At 47.9% G+C, this 13,996-nt stretch overlaps 1 protein-coding gene across 8 annotated transcripts in view; it reads left to right on the top strand.

Annotated features, from left to right (window-relative positions):
• Positions 1-13,996, top strand: part of NFASC (neurofascin) — a 181,656-nt gene that overhangs the window by 82,043 nt on the left and 85,617 nt on the right. For all 8 annotated transcript variants that reach the window (XM_035010233.1, XM_035010237.1, XM_035010235.1 and 5 more), the window contains exon 2: positions 2,815-2,920. The gene's annotated coding sequence lies outside the window, so the exon portion shown is untranslated. The remainder of the gene's footprint in view (positions 1-2,814; positions 2,921-13,996) is intronic.

Below are 13,996 nucleotides of genomic sequence, written 5' to 3'. Positions count from 1 at the left end.
CAGATATGCAAATGGAGATATTAAATAAGCAGCTGTGGAACAGTGAGCCTTTGGGATAAGAACATGTGGGTTTGAATACTGACTCAATGGGTTTATTCCACCTGTTTCCTCCAGTGTGAAATGGGGATGATGATATCTGCATCCTTCATCATCAGACTGGATTGCTGTTACGATTAAATAACTATGATTTGAAAGAATTAGCATTCTAATGATTTCTTGTTTCTCAGTCTGTTCTATCACTTAAAATGTATTTGTATTTTGAAAATGTTTTGCAAAGGAGAGAATTACATAACGAACCAGACATGCCCATCATTGTCTGCAACAATCATCAGTACAAGGCCAATCCTGCCTCACTATACCCCTACCCACCTTTTCTTCTTTTGCTTTATTGACCCATTTTCAAAATAATGAAGTATTTCCCTAACAGCCTCAAAATGGGTTATTTGGAGTTGTAAAAGATATTCTTATGGATTTGTAACATATTTGTTATGTTTCAATCTGTTGCAGTTATGATCCTTGTTGATGTCCAGTTTGACCAAGGAAACCTTATTCTGGTTGGCTTTTGAGTCCTTTTGGCATGACTCTTGTAGTCTTTGACACAGCATTTGCTCTTTTGGTTTGATGAGATGTTCTAGGCTTATCTTGTACAATTGCTGCTTCAGACATTTCCCTGAGGAAGCCTGATTACTTTGGGGTGGGGGGGGGATAGTATTTAGAGTTCATAAACTGATTGCCAGGGGTGCTCAATCCTCCTGGGATGATCCTTGTTTCTAGGTCTTACAGTGAACAGAGCTAGGGAGTATGCTTGTGTGTGCACATGTGTTCATGCATGCATGCATGCACGTGTGGAAGATAAAACATAGGAAGTTCATTCTGTTACTGCTGTAAACAATCAGGGCTATAGACTTTTTACCTGATCTCATCAATCTTACATCTGTATCACCATTCAAGAAGAAACTCTTTTTTCTCAGCAACATTAGTAGTATTATTCCTTTGACTTATCCCACAATACACTATAAAATTCTCAGAATAACAATAAGAAGAATATAACAGTACCATCAATAATATGATTATTGAAAACAGTTTAGGGCTGGAGGGGCACAGGGAGTGGGGCAGTTCCTTTTATGCTTAGGTATATTCTTCCAAGGATATTCAGTCAAATTACTGTGTTTTAATTTCTCTATGTGTAGTGCAAACCAACCGGACACATGAACTCATTTGTTGCATTTTATTTTAATTTTAGGCATTTCTTTTAAAAATACTAATTGTGCTTTTATAATTATGTCAGATATTTACATGTTCCAAAGCAAATTCACACAACAAGGTCTATTTAAAACCCAGCTTTTGGGGCACCTGGGTGGCTCAGTCTTTTAGTGTCTGCCTTCGGCTCAGGTCATGATCCCAGGGTCCTGGGATCAAGTCCCAGCATTGGGTTCCCTGCTCAGCAGGGAGTCTGCTTCTCCCTCTCCCACTCCCCCTGCTTGTGTTCCCTCTCTCACTGTCTCTCTCTCTGTCAAATAAATAAATAAAATCTTTAAAAATAAATAAAACCCAGCTTTTATCCCTGTCCCATCCACCTCATACCTCCCCCTCTGTAGGTCTTTAAAATTTACAATTTTTTTTTAAGATTTATTTATTTATTTGAGAGAGAGAGTGCTTGCACGAGGTGAATGGACAGAGGGAGAGGGAAAGAGAGTCTCAAGAGACTCCTCGTTGAGTGAGGAGCCCAGCGTGGGGCTTGATCTCATGACCCTGAGATCACGACCTGAGCCAAAACCAAGAGTCTGATGCTTAACTAACTGCGCCACCCAGGCGCCCCTTAAATTTTATTTTATGCTTTATCTTTTTATCGTCTTTTTGGAAAAAAAATAAGCAGATACACATTTATCTTCGCATTTCTCTCCCTTTCTTAAATAAATGATAGCATATTAAACACACTTTTCCCTATCATGTTTTTTCCACTTAATAGTAGAGATCACAACATAGGCACGTAGGATATATTTCAGATTCCTAGAACTGGGATTGCCAATCAAAGAGTGAGTGCATGCGTATTTTGATAGACATTGCCACATTCCCCTTTACAAAGGTGGATTTTACCATTTCCTGCAGACACATTTTAACGTTAAGGCAAATGATTAAGTGAGATATGTTATCTGCACCGAGAAAGGTTAAATGGTTGCCCAGAAGGACTAGCACTGGGCTTGAACCTGTAAGTTCTAACTAGTAGTAACTTCTCCCCATTTTACAGATGAAGAAACTGTGAGACATATGCAGGGAAGTGATCCACCCTAAATAACATAACAAATTAGAACTTCAAATCCATATCCCCTGACCCTAAAATTAGATCTCCTTTCAATGTTATAGATTTATTTATGGTGAACTCAGTTTGATTATCTGTAGGTGGGGAAGAAAAACCTAATAATAGTTCTCCTAAGTTAAGACAATTAATGAGATAATTATGGGTAAATTCCCCCATGGGTATAGGAGAAATTCTCCAAGATACGGCTTAACTTCTTTAGGTGAACAGGGAATCAAGCAATTAGATTATGATGTCAGGGCACTAATAATGATCTTATGGATGAAAGAGACCACCAAAGTCTGACATGTTTAGGCACCTTGCAGAATTGCTCTTGTTTCTTGCACAGTGCCGTGAATTTCTTTAAACAAAGATGTCGTTATGCTAAGCAAAACTTTCCAAATGGGTGTGGACAACGATGTAATTTCCCAGTGAATGAACAGACTGCAAACCACAAACCTTTTCTCTTTCTTTCCTAGAGTGACCCTGGGGCTCTTTGTGCTTTTGCTTTGTGACAGGTTGATTGACTTATGTGCAATTTGGGACCCTGGAGTTTTCCTTCCCGCTGCAGGCTGGAAGAGAGCCTCTGGTACCGCAAGAAGGAGGCTGAATGAGGCAGAGGCGGTGAGTGGGGTGAGTGGGGCTTGGCCTGGTGCACGTGGCTCAGAGGTGGGGGTGGGGGGAGATTCTTGCCTCTCCCCTTCTCTTTGATGAGCCAAGGTTCTTTGGCTTCCCGAGTCCCATGAAAGGACATCTCCTTCCTTCTCCCTGGAGCTGGCCACAGTGCCAGACCTCCAGGCTCTCCTTTGCAAGGAGGCTTGCACTGGGGAAGCTTTCGCTCCTTTTCTCCAGCAGATGCAGTCAGTGGCATTAGTCTTGTCATTGTCCCAACTGTCCACCTGAATTGAAAAATTGGGAAACAGCTTTGTGACCCGTACTCCCCGCCCTGCCCCACGTAGCTTGGCCTCCACAACCTGGGAGCCTCCTGAGTGACAGCCTCGGCATATGGGGGGCAGTCCGGAGAACCCCTCCTCTGGGCGGGGCATTGGACCCCAGCAGATGGACAGCTGTCCATGGCTCAGCCAGCAACCCGAGGCCCACATCACTAAAGCAGACCCCTGTGTGCACGGTCTGCATTGTTCCATTCTCAGCTAGAATTTCCTGCAGCCTGCGGCTCCTGTTTTAGTCCCAGGCTGGGGTGGCAGGGGAGGAAACTCGGGAAGTGAAGGCTGCAGTTTTAACGGAGGAGGAGTCACTGGTGACAGATTACAAGCTAGCAGCCTGGAGGCCTGCACAGAGAAAGGTTTCCTTATTCCTGACTTTGGGCACCCTCTGCTTCATGGCATTTTGTCTTTCTCTCTCCAGCCCCCTTTCCAGATGTCTTCTGTTCTCCCAGGAGTTGGAGATGGGGCTGGGCCCGGTGGGGGGGGGGGGGGGTTGGGGGGGGGGGGATGCAGGGAGGGCGTTGAAGGGTGGGAGCAGAGCATGCTGATGACATGGATTTTGACATGGATTTCGGATCTGGACAAAATCCAGCTCTACTTGCTTGGTGACTTTAGGGGTGTTTCTGACTGCGCTAGGCCTGAGTTTCCAGGTTTATACAATGGGAATAATAATGGACGTCTTGTAAAGATTAAAGATGAAACGTAAAAAGAGCCCTGCATAGTGCCTGACACGTAGCAGGTGTTCAGTAAAGGAAAGTTATTATTATCTAGCCTACCAACAGAACTCAGATATACTTGTCTTATCAAGATAGTTTCTGTGTGGGCAAGCTCTTAAAACACTGTCAGGTTTCAGGACTGCTTGGGAAATCCATCTGACCACAGGGCTTTTCACTGAATCATTGTTACTAAATATTGAACTTGAACATACAGCACGACCTTGGGGGTGGGAGGCACCATTCTTTTGTCTTACTGTTTTTGGAGGACCCTGATCGTAAAAGTGGTATACCAGGCTATTTTCATGGGCATGTAAAGATATGGAAAACAGCATGGGAACAGACCCCCGGGTCTGGGACAGAATCGGGAGGTAGTCAGCGTTGCGTTACGATGCCCCCTCTCTTGGTGCTTTTTCAGGTACCCTCCCTCCTGTCTGTCCCTGTACCTGCTGGAGCCCCTCACTGCCCTCCCTGGACACCAGCGCTGTAGGTTGCCTCCCCAGGCCCCCGCCTGAGGACCCCCCCCTTCTTAGGTGATAGCAGCATCACAGGCCGACGACACATCTGGCTGGCAGATCCCACGAGCAGTCACTCCCATGAGCAAACTTGTGCTGCTTTGCACCTCTGAACACTGCCAACCTAACCAGCAATCCCTAATATGGGTTCAGAGCTTCATTTTTATAGTGCATCCATTTAATTATGTCATTTGACTTTCATGACCATTCTGTGGTACGAGCAAGGCTAGGGTCTTCATTCCATTTGACTGAGGAATATACTGAGACTCAAGAAATCCACAAAATTCATTAGCAGCGGAGCCCGTCCTAGAAGTGAGATGCCCTGAATTACAGGCTGTTTTTCTTGCCATGACACCACACGGCCTCCCCCAATCTCAGGCACCGGCACATCATGAGAGGTCAATGGGTCAGAGGACTTTCAGACACACAGAGAAGCCTTCAAAAAGAAAAAAAAGAGTGCGGAGAGTACATATGAGCAGGCCCATATGGCTATTGAGGGAACAATGAGTTCTGAGAGAAGGGGAGCTGATCCAGGTTTCTTTAGGGTGTGATAATCATCATCCTTATAATAATCCACATTCTGAGTGCTCCCCATATGCACCAGGCGCTGTGCTCTGTTCTTGAAGTCGCTCTCCCATGTAATCCTCACAACACACCTATGAGATAGGGCCCGTTATTGCTCACATGCTGCCGGTGACAGAAATACAGAAAGATGAAGGCCTGTGCCCAAAGCTGCATATCTAAGAAAGTGCCAGGCCTTGAATCTGAAGCCCAGCAGTCCAGCCCTGAACAGTTGGGTTTGGGGTGGCCGCTCCCAAGTCTTTCTGGAAACTCTGGGTAGCCTTCTCTCGGCCCGCCTCCAGCCAGGTTCTAGGTGGGAATTTGATTTCAGAAGCCTCAAGGGGCCAGTCCTCTGTTTGTCCTCCTTCCCTCTGGCTCTTCCCCTTTTGTTGTGAGGCCACTGCCATCTGGAGCTGCCCCAGGCATCTGCTCTCAGCACACTCCTCCCTCCCCCGTGAGGCACCTCTCCCCCCCCTCAGCCTAATCTCTCCCCTCCTCCTCTCCCCCACCCCAGGGCTGCGGCTCCGGGTCCTCACGAGGCACTTGGAGCAGACACCTGCCCTCTGATGCAAGGCAGAGAAACCTCCCAGTTCCTCAGGCCTTCCGCTTCCCAGATGGATCCATTCGGTTAATTGCACTCACACTCCTAAGCCCTTCTGCCTGTTGTGGAGAAGCTGGGCCTCCTCTGTCCAGAAGCATTCTAACAGGCCACCTTGGACAGCGCGAGCTCAGGACGCACAGCTGTGGGTTGCTGGAGAGGGGCCGGGAGCTTCATTAGGAGCTGTTTTGCATCTCCACCCCCTGCCCCAAGACTGATTCCCGGGCCCTGAGGCAGCACCCATGCTTAGCCACCTTCTCCTGGGGTGCTGAGATCTGCAGGCTATAGGTGTGGGGACGTGGTAGCTGCAGGAGCGAAGTCAGTGACGGAGACACCCCTAACAGCTGTCTACCTCGTTTCTCCCGAAGTGATGCAATCTCTTCTCCACCCCTCGGCCTTTGCTGCCACCCCGAGAAACCCACCTTTTTAGCAGAAGCGGGGCTGGTGAGTGTGAGACAGCAAGTCACCCCTGAGTTTCTGTTTCTAACAAGAGAACCGCATCTCTAGCCAAGAGAGAGGCGGTTCTACTTGCGGATGGATGCACTTCTCAGGGCATAGGACGCAGAGCTTTCCTCTGCACCGCTGGAGCCGGTCTCTGGTGTAAGCACTGTGGCTGCCAGCGCTTTGCACCAGACTCCCAGACACATGGCGCATCTTCTAATGCAGGCAGCCACCTTCCCTGTCTGTGCCACCTCCCCTCCTCCAGGCTCCTGTATTTTCACACCCCCAGCCTGCAGAAGCCTGCGGGATGGCAGTTGGATCCAGACTGATGTCTGTCTAGGGTGTAAATGGAGGGGGCCGGAGGGGGGTGGCAGAAGCCACTCCCTCCTGCTGTCTTAGTCCTTTCCTCCCAGTGCCCCTTTATCAGTCCGACGGGAATTTTTAAAAATGCAACTGGGGATGTGCTATCCTTGGAATATCAGTGGCTACACCAGTAAGGAGAGCAGGATGGAAGTTACCTCCAAAGAACTGACGCGGCTCTCCCTCTCTGGGGCTGACTCCGGCCAGGCGCAGTTGACATCACAGGTCATGGGGCGCCGGTGGAAGGAGCTGAAATGAATAAAGGGTAGGGGTCCCCGGCGGTGTGAAGTGCTTGGGTTAAGGAGACCCTGGCAGAAGCAGGAAAGAGGAGAGCCCAGAGCTGCTTTGGCTGGTCTGGGATCTTACAGGAGCATCCCTTTCTCTCTGGTCTGAAGTAGACAATGCCTATGCAGATAACCATATGTTGGTTTTAAGAGTGAATAGTAACTCCTTGGCCACAGAGCCAACGTTTTGTTATTTGCACAGGCATCGTGCATTTTGTAGATCTACAAAGTAGACTTGTAGATTCGAAAGCCCAGCTCATCCAAAACCATGTAACAGTGCAATACACCAGCTGTAACTTGGGGAATAGGAGAAAGGACCAGTGGGGTTTTTTTTAAATTTTTTATTGTTATGTTAATCACCATACATTACATCATTAGTTTTTGATCTAGTGTTCCATGATTCATTGTTTGTGCATAACACCCAGTGCTCCATGCAGTGCATGCCCTCTTTAATACCCATCACCAGGCTAACCCATCCTCCCACCCCCCTCCCCTCTAAAACCCTCAGTTTGTTTTTCAGAGTCCATCGTGTCTCATGGTTCATCTTCCCCTCTGATTTCCCCCCTTCATTCTTCCCCTCCTGCTACCTTCTTCTTCTTCTTCTTTTTTTCTTAACATATATTGCATTATTTGTTTCAGAGGTACAGATCTGTGATTCAACAGTCTTGCACAATTCACAGCGCTCACCATAGCACATACCCTCCTCAATGTCTATCACCCAGCCACCCCATCCCTCCCACCCCCCCACTCCAGCAATCCTCAGTTTGTTTCCTGAGATTAAGAATTCCTCATATCAGTGAGGTCATATGATACATGTCTTTCTCTGATTGACTTATTTCGCTCAGCATAACATCCTCTAGTTCCATCCACGTCATTGCAAATGGCAAGATCTCATTCCTTTTGATGGCTGCATAATATTCCATTGTATATATATACCACCTCTTCTTTATCCATTCATCTGTCAATGGACATCTTGGCTCTTTCCACAGTTTGCCTATTGTGGACATTGCTGCTATAAAACTTCGGGGTGCATGTACCCCTTCGGATCCCTACATTTGTATCTTTGGGGTAAATACCCAGTAGTGCAATTGCTGGGTCATAGGGTAGCTCTATTTTCAACTTTTTGAGGAACCTCCATACTGTTTTCCAGAGTGGCTGCACCAGCTTGCATTCCCACCAACAGTGTAGGAGGGTTCCCCTTTCTCCGCATCCCCGCCAACATCTGTCGTTTCCTGACTTGTTAATTTTAGCCATTCTGACTGGTGTGAGGTGGTATCTCACTGAGATTTGGATTTGGATTTCCCTGATGCCGAGCGATGTTGAGCACTTTTTCATGTAGGACCAGTGGTTTTTGAACGCCAGCTTTGTGCCAGGCCTTGGGTTAGATGCTGTACATAAACTTCAGCTCACTAATTGATGTAAAATGAATCGACTCAAAACAACCCATTTAGTTCATAATCATTGCAACAACCTTTTAGTAAGTGTCTTCATCCCACTCTTAAAGACAAGAAAACTGAGGCTCTAAGAGAGAGTAAACACAGTGTTGAACACCACACAGCAGGTGGATGGCCGAGGGGGTGTTGAAGCCCGGGTGTGTGGCTGTAAGCCCATGACCTTGGCACACACCAGGGGCGTTCTGTGTCACTTCCTCTCGAAGCCACATCTCTGAATCTATGTCTGGTGTGTGTCCCCTGGGCTGCATGATGTCCTAGGGAGTTCGTCGTTCGCCTCTACTGATTAAACCCAGCCCTGTTTGGCTTTGAACAAACAGGCTCTTGATCCTGTGAAGGACACAGGAAAGAAGTAGAAGCCACTGCCCCCGCCCTCCGGAATCTCACAGTCTGATTAAGGGGCTGAAGGTCCTCTCTCCTGCATCCTAAACAAGCTTCTCCTCTAACCTTGTCCCTCTTTTTTTTCCTGTTTGAGCTCAGTCTTTTCAAAAGCTTATGCTTTTCAAATGGCTTCAGAACCCTGGTTTGTGAAACCAGGCTTAGAATCCCACAAACAGAGGACAGAGTAAGCAGCTTAACATGAGTGATGTTGTGAGCAGATGGATCCAGATGGTAGGTCCTCGGATGGACAGTGGACTGGACTCCAAATGGGGCACCCCACTCAGGGAACCTGGGAGCCCACCGGTCAGTGCCTGGTGCAGGAAGCTGCATTTAAAAGAAAGATGACTGGGGCTTAGATGCACAGTGGTCTTCCTTTAGGAAAGCTTCTGAGAGGGGTTGAGTTTCCTACCTGTTCTCTCTGTAGCATGCCCTCTGTACAGCATTTGTAATTTACTATGGATTGAGGGACAGAACTGTGACTTGCCAAAGGTGGCATATACAAACTCGTAGCCCTCTGTCGTTTGTTTTAAATCAATATCCAATATATGAAAGTTCCAAGTCTCCAAACCAAATTCTTCCTTAAACTTTTCAACTGACAGATTTTACAATTATCTTCATTTTAACAAGAATTTGTTGGATCCCATTAAGAAACTTAGTTCAAAAATAAATAAATAAATCTTTTTAAAAAAGAAAAGAAAGAAAGAAACTGACTTAGTTCAGTGGGGTGCCTGGATGGTTCAGTCAGTTGAGCTCTTGGTTTCAGCTCAGGTCAGGTCATGATCTCAGGGTCCTCTGCTTGAGGATTCTCTCCCTCTGCCCCTCCTTGTGGGAAAGCGTGCACTCTCTCTCTTTCTTTCTATCTATAATAAATAAATAAATCTTAAGAAAAAAGAAACTTAGTTCATTAAATCCCTTTCAACATTTGAAACTGTTTGTAAATTTTATCATTCACTTTCCATTCTGAAATATCACAGTTCTCTAACAAAGCCTTCCCATTCCTTATGTAATTCTTTTTTCTTATTGATATTTTAAATAACAGCTGTATTGAGATATAATTCCCATACCATCACCACAGTTAATTTTAGAACATTTTCATTGCCTTTGCCCTCCAACCACCAAAAGCCCCATACCCATTAGGGGTCCCTCCCCTTCCACCACTGTGCTCTTCCTCTAGCCCTAGACAATACTGATCTACTTTCTACCTCTATAGATATACCTACTCTGGACATTTTATATTAATGGGACTATGCAATATGTGATCTTTTACGACTGGCTTCTTTCACTTCGCACAATGTTTTCAAGGTGCGTCCATGTTGTAGCATGCCTCTGCACCTCACCCCTTTTTATGGCTGAGCAGTATTGCATTATATGGATGTACCACATTTTATTTATCCATCCATCAGCTGATGGACATTTGAATCATTCCACTTCCTGGCGATTTTCAGTTACACTGCCGTGAACATTCCTGTGCAGATTTTCCTGTGGACATATGTCTTCCGTTCTCTTTGTACCTACCCAGGAGTGGCATTGCTGGGTCATGGGATCACTCTGTGTCACCTTCTGAAGGACCCTATGTCTTTTCATACTAAATGCAAGCCTCTCTTTCTGGCCTTCTACCTTCCATGTCCATCTTTTCTTTCTCCTGGGTCCCTCCTCCTTACCCTACCCAAACCTTGGACCCCACCCTTGGAGACCTGTCACATAGGATTATGATCACTTCCCCTCCAGCCTTACGCTCAGCCACTTTCCCTTAATGACACGCCCCAGGGAGACAGCTGCTGCTACTGTGGATGTCTTCCCCACCCCCTCAGCAAGGGGGTGGGGGCCTCACAACCCTCTCTCTCCAGCTGTGAAGAAAGATGCGCGCCTAATTGCTGTGAAACTTTGTCCCTGAGGGTAGAAGACAGGAAGCCAGACAGTGAGAAGCTAGGTTGCTGAATTGGAAAGAGGTGGAACTCCTTTCTCCTTCCTGGAGGTGCCAGAATTCCTCCCCAAGGGGGTTATTCCCTACCCAGCCTCCCAGGCCACCTTTCCTGGTGTCAGTTTGGTTTATGCTAATGGCTCCGAGGTGGGGGCTGTCCATATATGTTAGCTTCTGTTTCCTTTACAATCTGCTTTACCTGCTAATCTTTATACAGAAGGAGACTGGCCAGAGCTCAGTTAACCACAAGCAGGGCCAGTGAGTGAAGCCTGACACATGGAAATTCACAGATGGCCACAAACCTTATTTAAGCCAGCCCCTGCACAGCATGTTAGCCCAGCTAGTCCTCAGCTACACTGACAACGTTGGAGAGCCTATCCCATTCCACGTCTGGTTCCAAGCCCTGCCTCCTAGAGGATGAACGAATAAGCCATAATAATAGGGGGAGGAAACGTGCAGCCCCAAAGAACTTCAGAAAGCTGGCTGGATTGGAGCACCGGCATTGTCCTTCCCCGCGTGGCCAGCAAAGTGCTGGCCCATTGGGAGCTGCCAGCAGGACCAGGCTATGGACCAGATCACCTGTATACTTTGGGCTTCCCTGCCAGGCCAGGCTAAGATGGGCCAGGCTCCAGCTGGCCCAGATGAGATGATGGAGAGAGGAGATGATACAGCAACCGCACTTCCTCCACGTATCAGGCTATATGTACAAGGATGTTCATTGTGGCATTATTGTAATGAAGAAAAAATAAGGAAGAACAACCTAAAAAGGTCTTTGACAAGGAGATGGCTAAAAGCTGTGTGGTAGACCCTCACAGTGCAGTTAGGAAAGAGAATCACTGCAGGCCTCCGTGTCCAAGCTCCATTGGCTTGGTGACCCAACCACTTATGCTGTGACAGTCAGATGAGGGCACTGCCCCACCCCCCTGGAAGTGGCTACACTCTCTTGGTGGGTGCAGCCTTCTTGTGGGGCCCCAGCCTGCCTGGTGGCTTATGAATACCAGGGTGCCCTGTAAGTACTTTGTGCCCCTGTAGAGCCTGGTGCGAAAAGTAGATATTCACTAGATATTCGTGGCGGTCCCCTTGAGGGAAGGGCCTCTTCCCCCTTCTCTTCCATTCTCTCCCTCCCTCGACCCAGCTTAATAAATAGCCAAGTGGTTCAGGTTTCAACCCAAGATTAGTTCTAGGTGTTGAGCAGGAAGCAGCTGTTTTCAGCCAAATCCTTAATCTTAAACCCAGGTGTCCCCCTTAGCTCCCTCCCCAGGTTGGAATCAAGGGCCACCTGATACAGTTGTTTCCCCATCCCCCACTCCTGCTGAGCCCTGTGGCCTCTGTAAACTTAGCTGAGGCAAGAAGAGGAGGGGCTGGGTCTGCTAGGTGCCTGTGCCTGCCACTGCCACCAAATGGATCACTAACAACGGTTAAACACAGCCCCTTACTCCTCCCAGTTCTCTCCCTGTGACAATGAAAGGGAGCCAAGGCTGTAACAGCCACTGAGCAGATGGAGACCACCCCCCTCCAACCCTGAGAAGGAAGGTGGGGGAAGGGGGGAGTTGAAACCCATATACTGGGTTTCCTTGGCTATTGGAAAAATCCTACAAGGCAACTGTTTCAACTCCACGAAAGCGAGGAAGCTGGGTCTCTCTCCTCCTGGGACTGGGGAGAGGCCAGTGTCTAGAAGCAGGCTGGTGAGTGATTTCTTAGGCTGTCAAGCCCTGGTGCCCCAGAGGGTTTGGTGTAGTTGCAGATAGCACTTTAAAGTGGGAGGTGGGGGCATTGTCTGGGCAGACACTTTCTTAAAGATGCTGAGACATGCGGTCATTCCGTGGGGGTGAGGAGGGGGATGTGGGGAGATGTAATCTTTTGGCAAGTGTTCCCAGAAGAGGAAGCCAAGGACTCCTCCCTGCTGCTCCCCTTTCTACGCTTGTCTTACTCCAGAGATCCTTCTGTCTTTCTCCTCCTTGCTTGGCGTTCTGTCTCTGGGACAGGCTGATGATTGTCAGTAGGGGGCATTTCCAGTTTCCTAGGAAACCCACCCCCTGGCCTTCAGATGCCCGTGAGCAGAGGGAGCGGAGCAGGCTCGGGTCACCATCTGTTGCATCGTTTATTCCTTGGCATGAGAGAGATGGAAGGGAGGTGGCGGTGGGGATCAAAGAACAGGAGGGGGAATGGGGAGGAAGGTCCGCTGTAGCGCCCAGGGCAGTCCCTGTGCTGCAGGTGGACTTCAGGACCCAGGACAGCTACACCAAGCTGCAGGTGTACTTCAGGACACAGGACAGCTACAAGGAAGCCCTGGGGATGAGGGAGTAGCAGGCTGGGAATGACAGTTCTGGGACTAGTGCTTGGCGCCGCTGAGTCCCTGGATTCTGGACCAGTCTGTGGGATAGAGAAAACAGGGTAGCCCTGACAAATCAGACAGAAAGCTCTGAGAAGGGGGTTGGGGGGAGGATTTCAGAAAAAAGGAGATGAGAGTGTCTGCTGAGAGGATGCTGGATAGATGCTCCTATTCGGTTATTGCTGTTGTTTTCATGACTCAGGCTTATACTGTAACAATGGCTTTGTCATATGTGATATTAACCAAGGATTTATAATATATTGATTTGCTGATGGGATAAATATCTCCCAGTAATAGGAAATATCTGATCAGATGGCTGTTCACTCATCCCACACGTATTTTTTTATACTCTCTCACTACAGAGGGAGGCAAGACATGGACTCTGAGCTCAAGAAGTTCAGAGTTTGATGCAGGAGACAGACATGGGAATCCCATGGGCAGGAAGAAATGACTCTGGAACAGAGTTGGTGGCATCCTGGGGAATACAAGGGAAATGCAGGCTACTATTGGTGGGAAAGCAGGGTCAGTGTTGGGGTGGGGAGCGGGGGTCACCGTTCAGGGCCTTGGTGAAGAAGGGGATCTGCACTGGAGAGAAGTAAGGGAATAGCATTTCTGGCCTAGGCAAAGCAGGAGCAAAGGTGGCCGAAGGTACAGAAGGCACTTGGCCTGTTTGGGGAGTGGCGCGGGGCCTAGCGCTGGACCGGGTCCTGCTGGAGGAGAGGCTGCATGGGGCAGGAGCCAGATCACAGGGGCTTGAGTGTTGGCCACAGAGTGCAGGCCAGCTCTGTGACCACTTTCTCTGCCCAGACAGATATGATAGAGATGACCACAGGCAGGACATACACTGGCTCTTTGTCTCTTCTTCAAAAAAGAAAACAGGAAGTGAGTGAGAATGTGGTTATTATAGTGGGAACCCGAGCCACTGAATTTTTTTTTAAGATTTATTTATTTATTTTAGAGAAAGAGCAAAGGGAAATGGGGGCTGGGGGGGGAGAAAGAAAGAATCTCAAGCAGACTCCCTGCTGAGCGCAGAGCCTGAAGCTGGGCTCAATCTGATTACCCTGAGATCATGACCTGAGCTGAAATCAAGAGTCGGATGCTTAACTGACTGAACCACCTAGGCGCCCCCCTCCCCCTGAGCCACTGATTTATATTTATGCATAAATCATTTGCAACTATTACTGGTTTGTATTGGGAAC

Source organism: Mirounga leonina, unplaced genomic scaffold (assembly GCF_011800145.1).
Source record: "Mirounga leonina isolate KUSES-001 unplaced genomic scaffold, KU_Mleo_1.0 Mir_154, whole genome shotgun sequence".
NCBI lineage: Eukaryota > Metazoa > Chordata > Mammalia > Carnivora > Phocidae > Mirounga > Mirounga leonina.
This window is presented reverse-complemented; position numbering and strand designations above follow the sequence as displayed.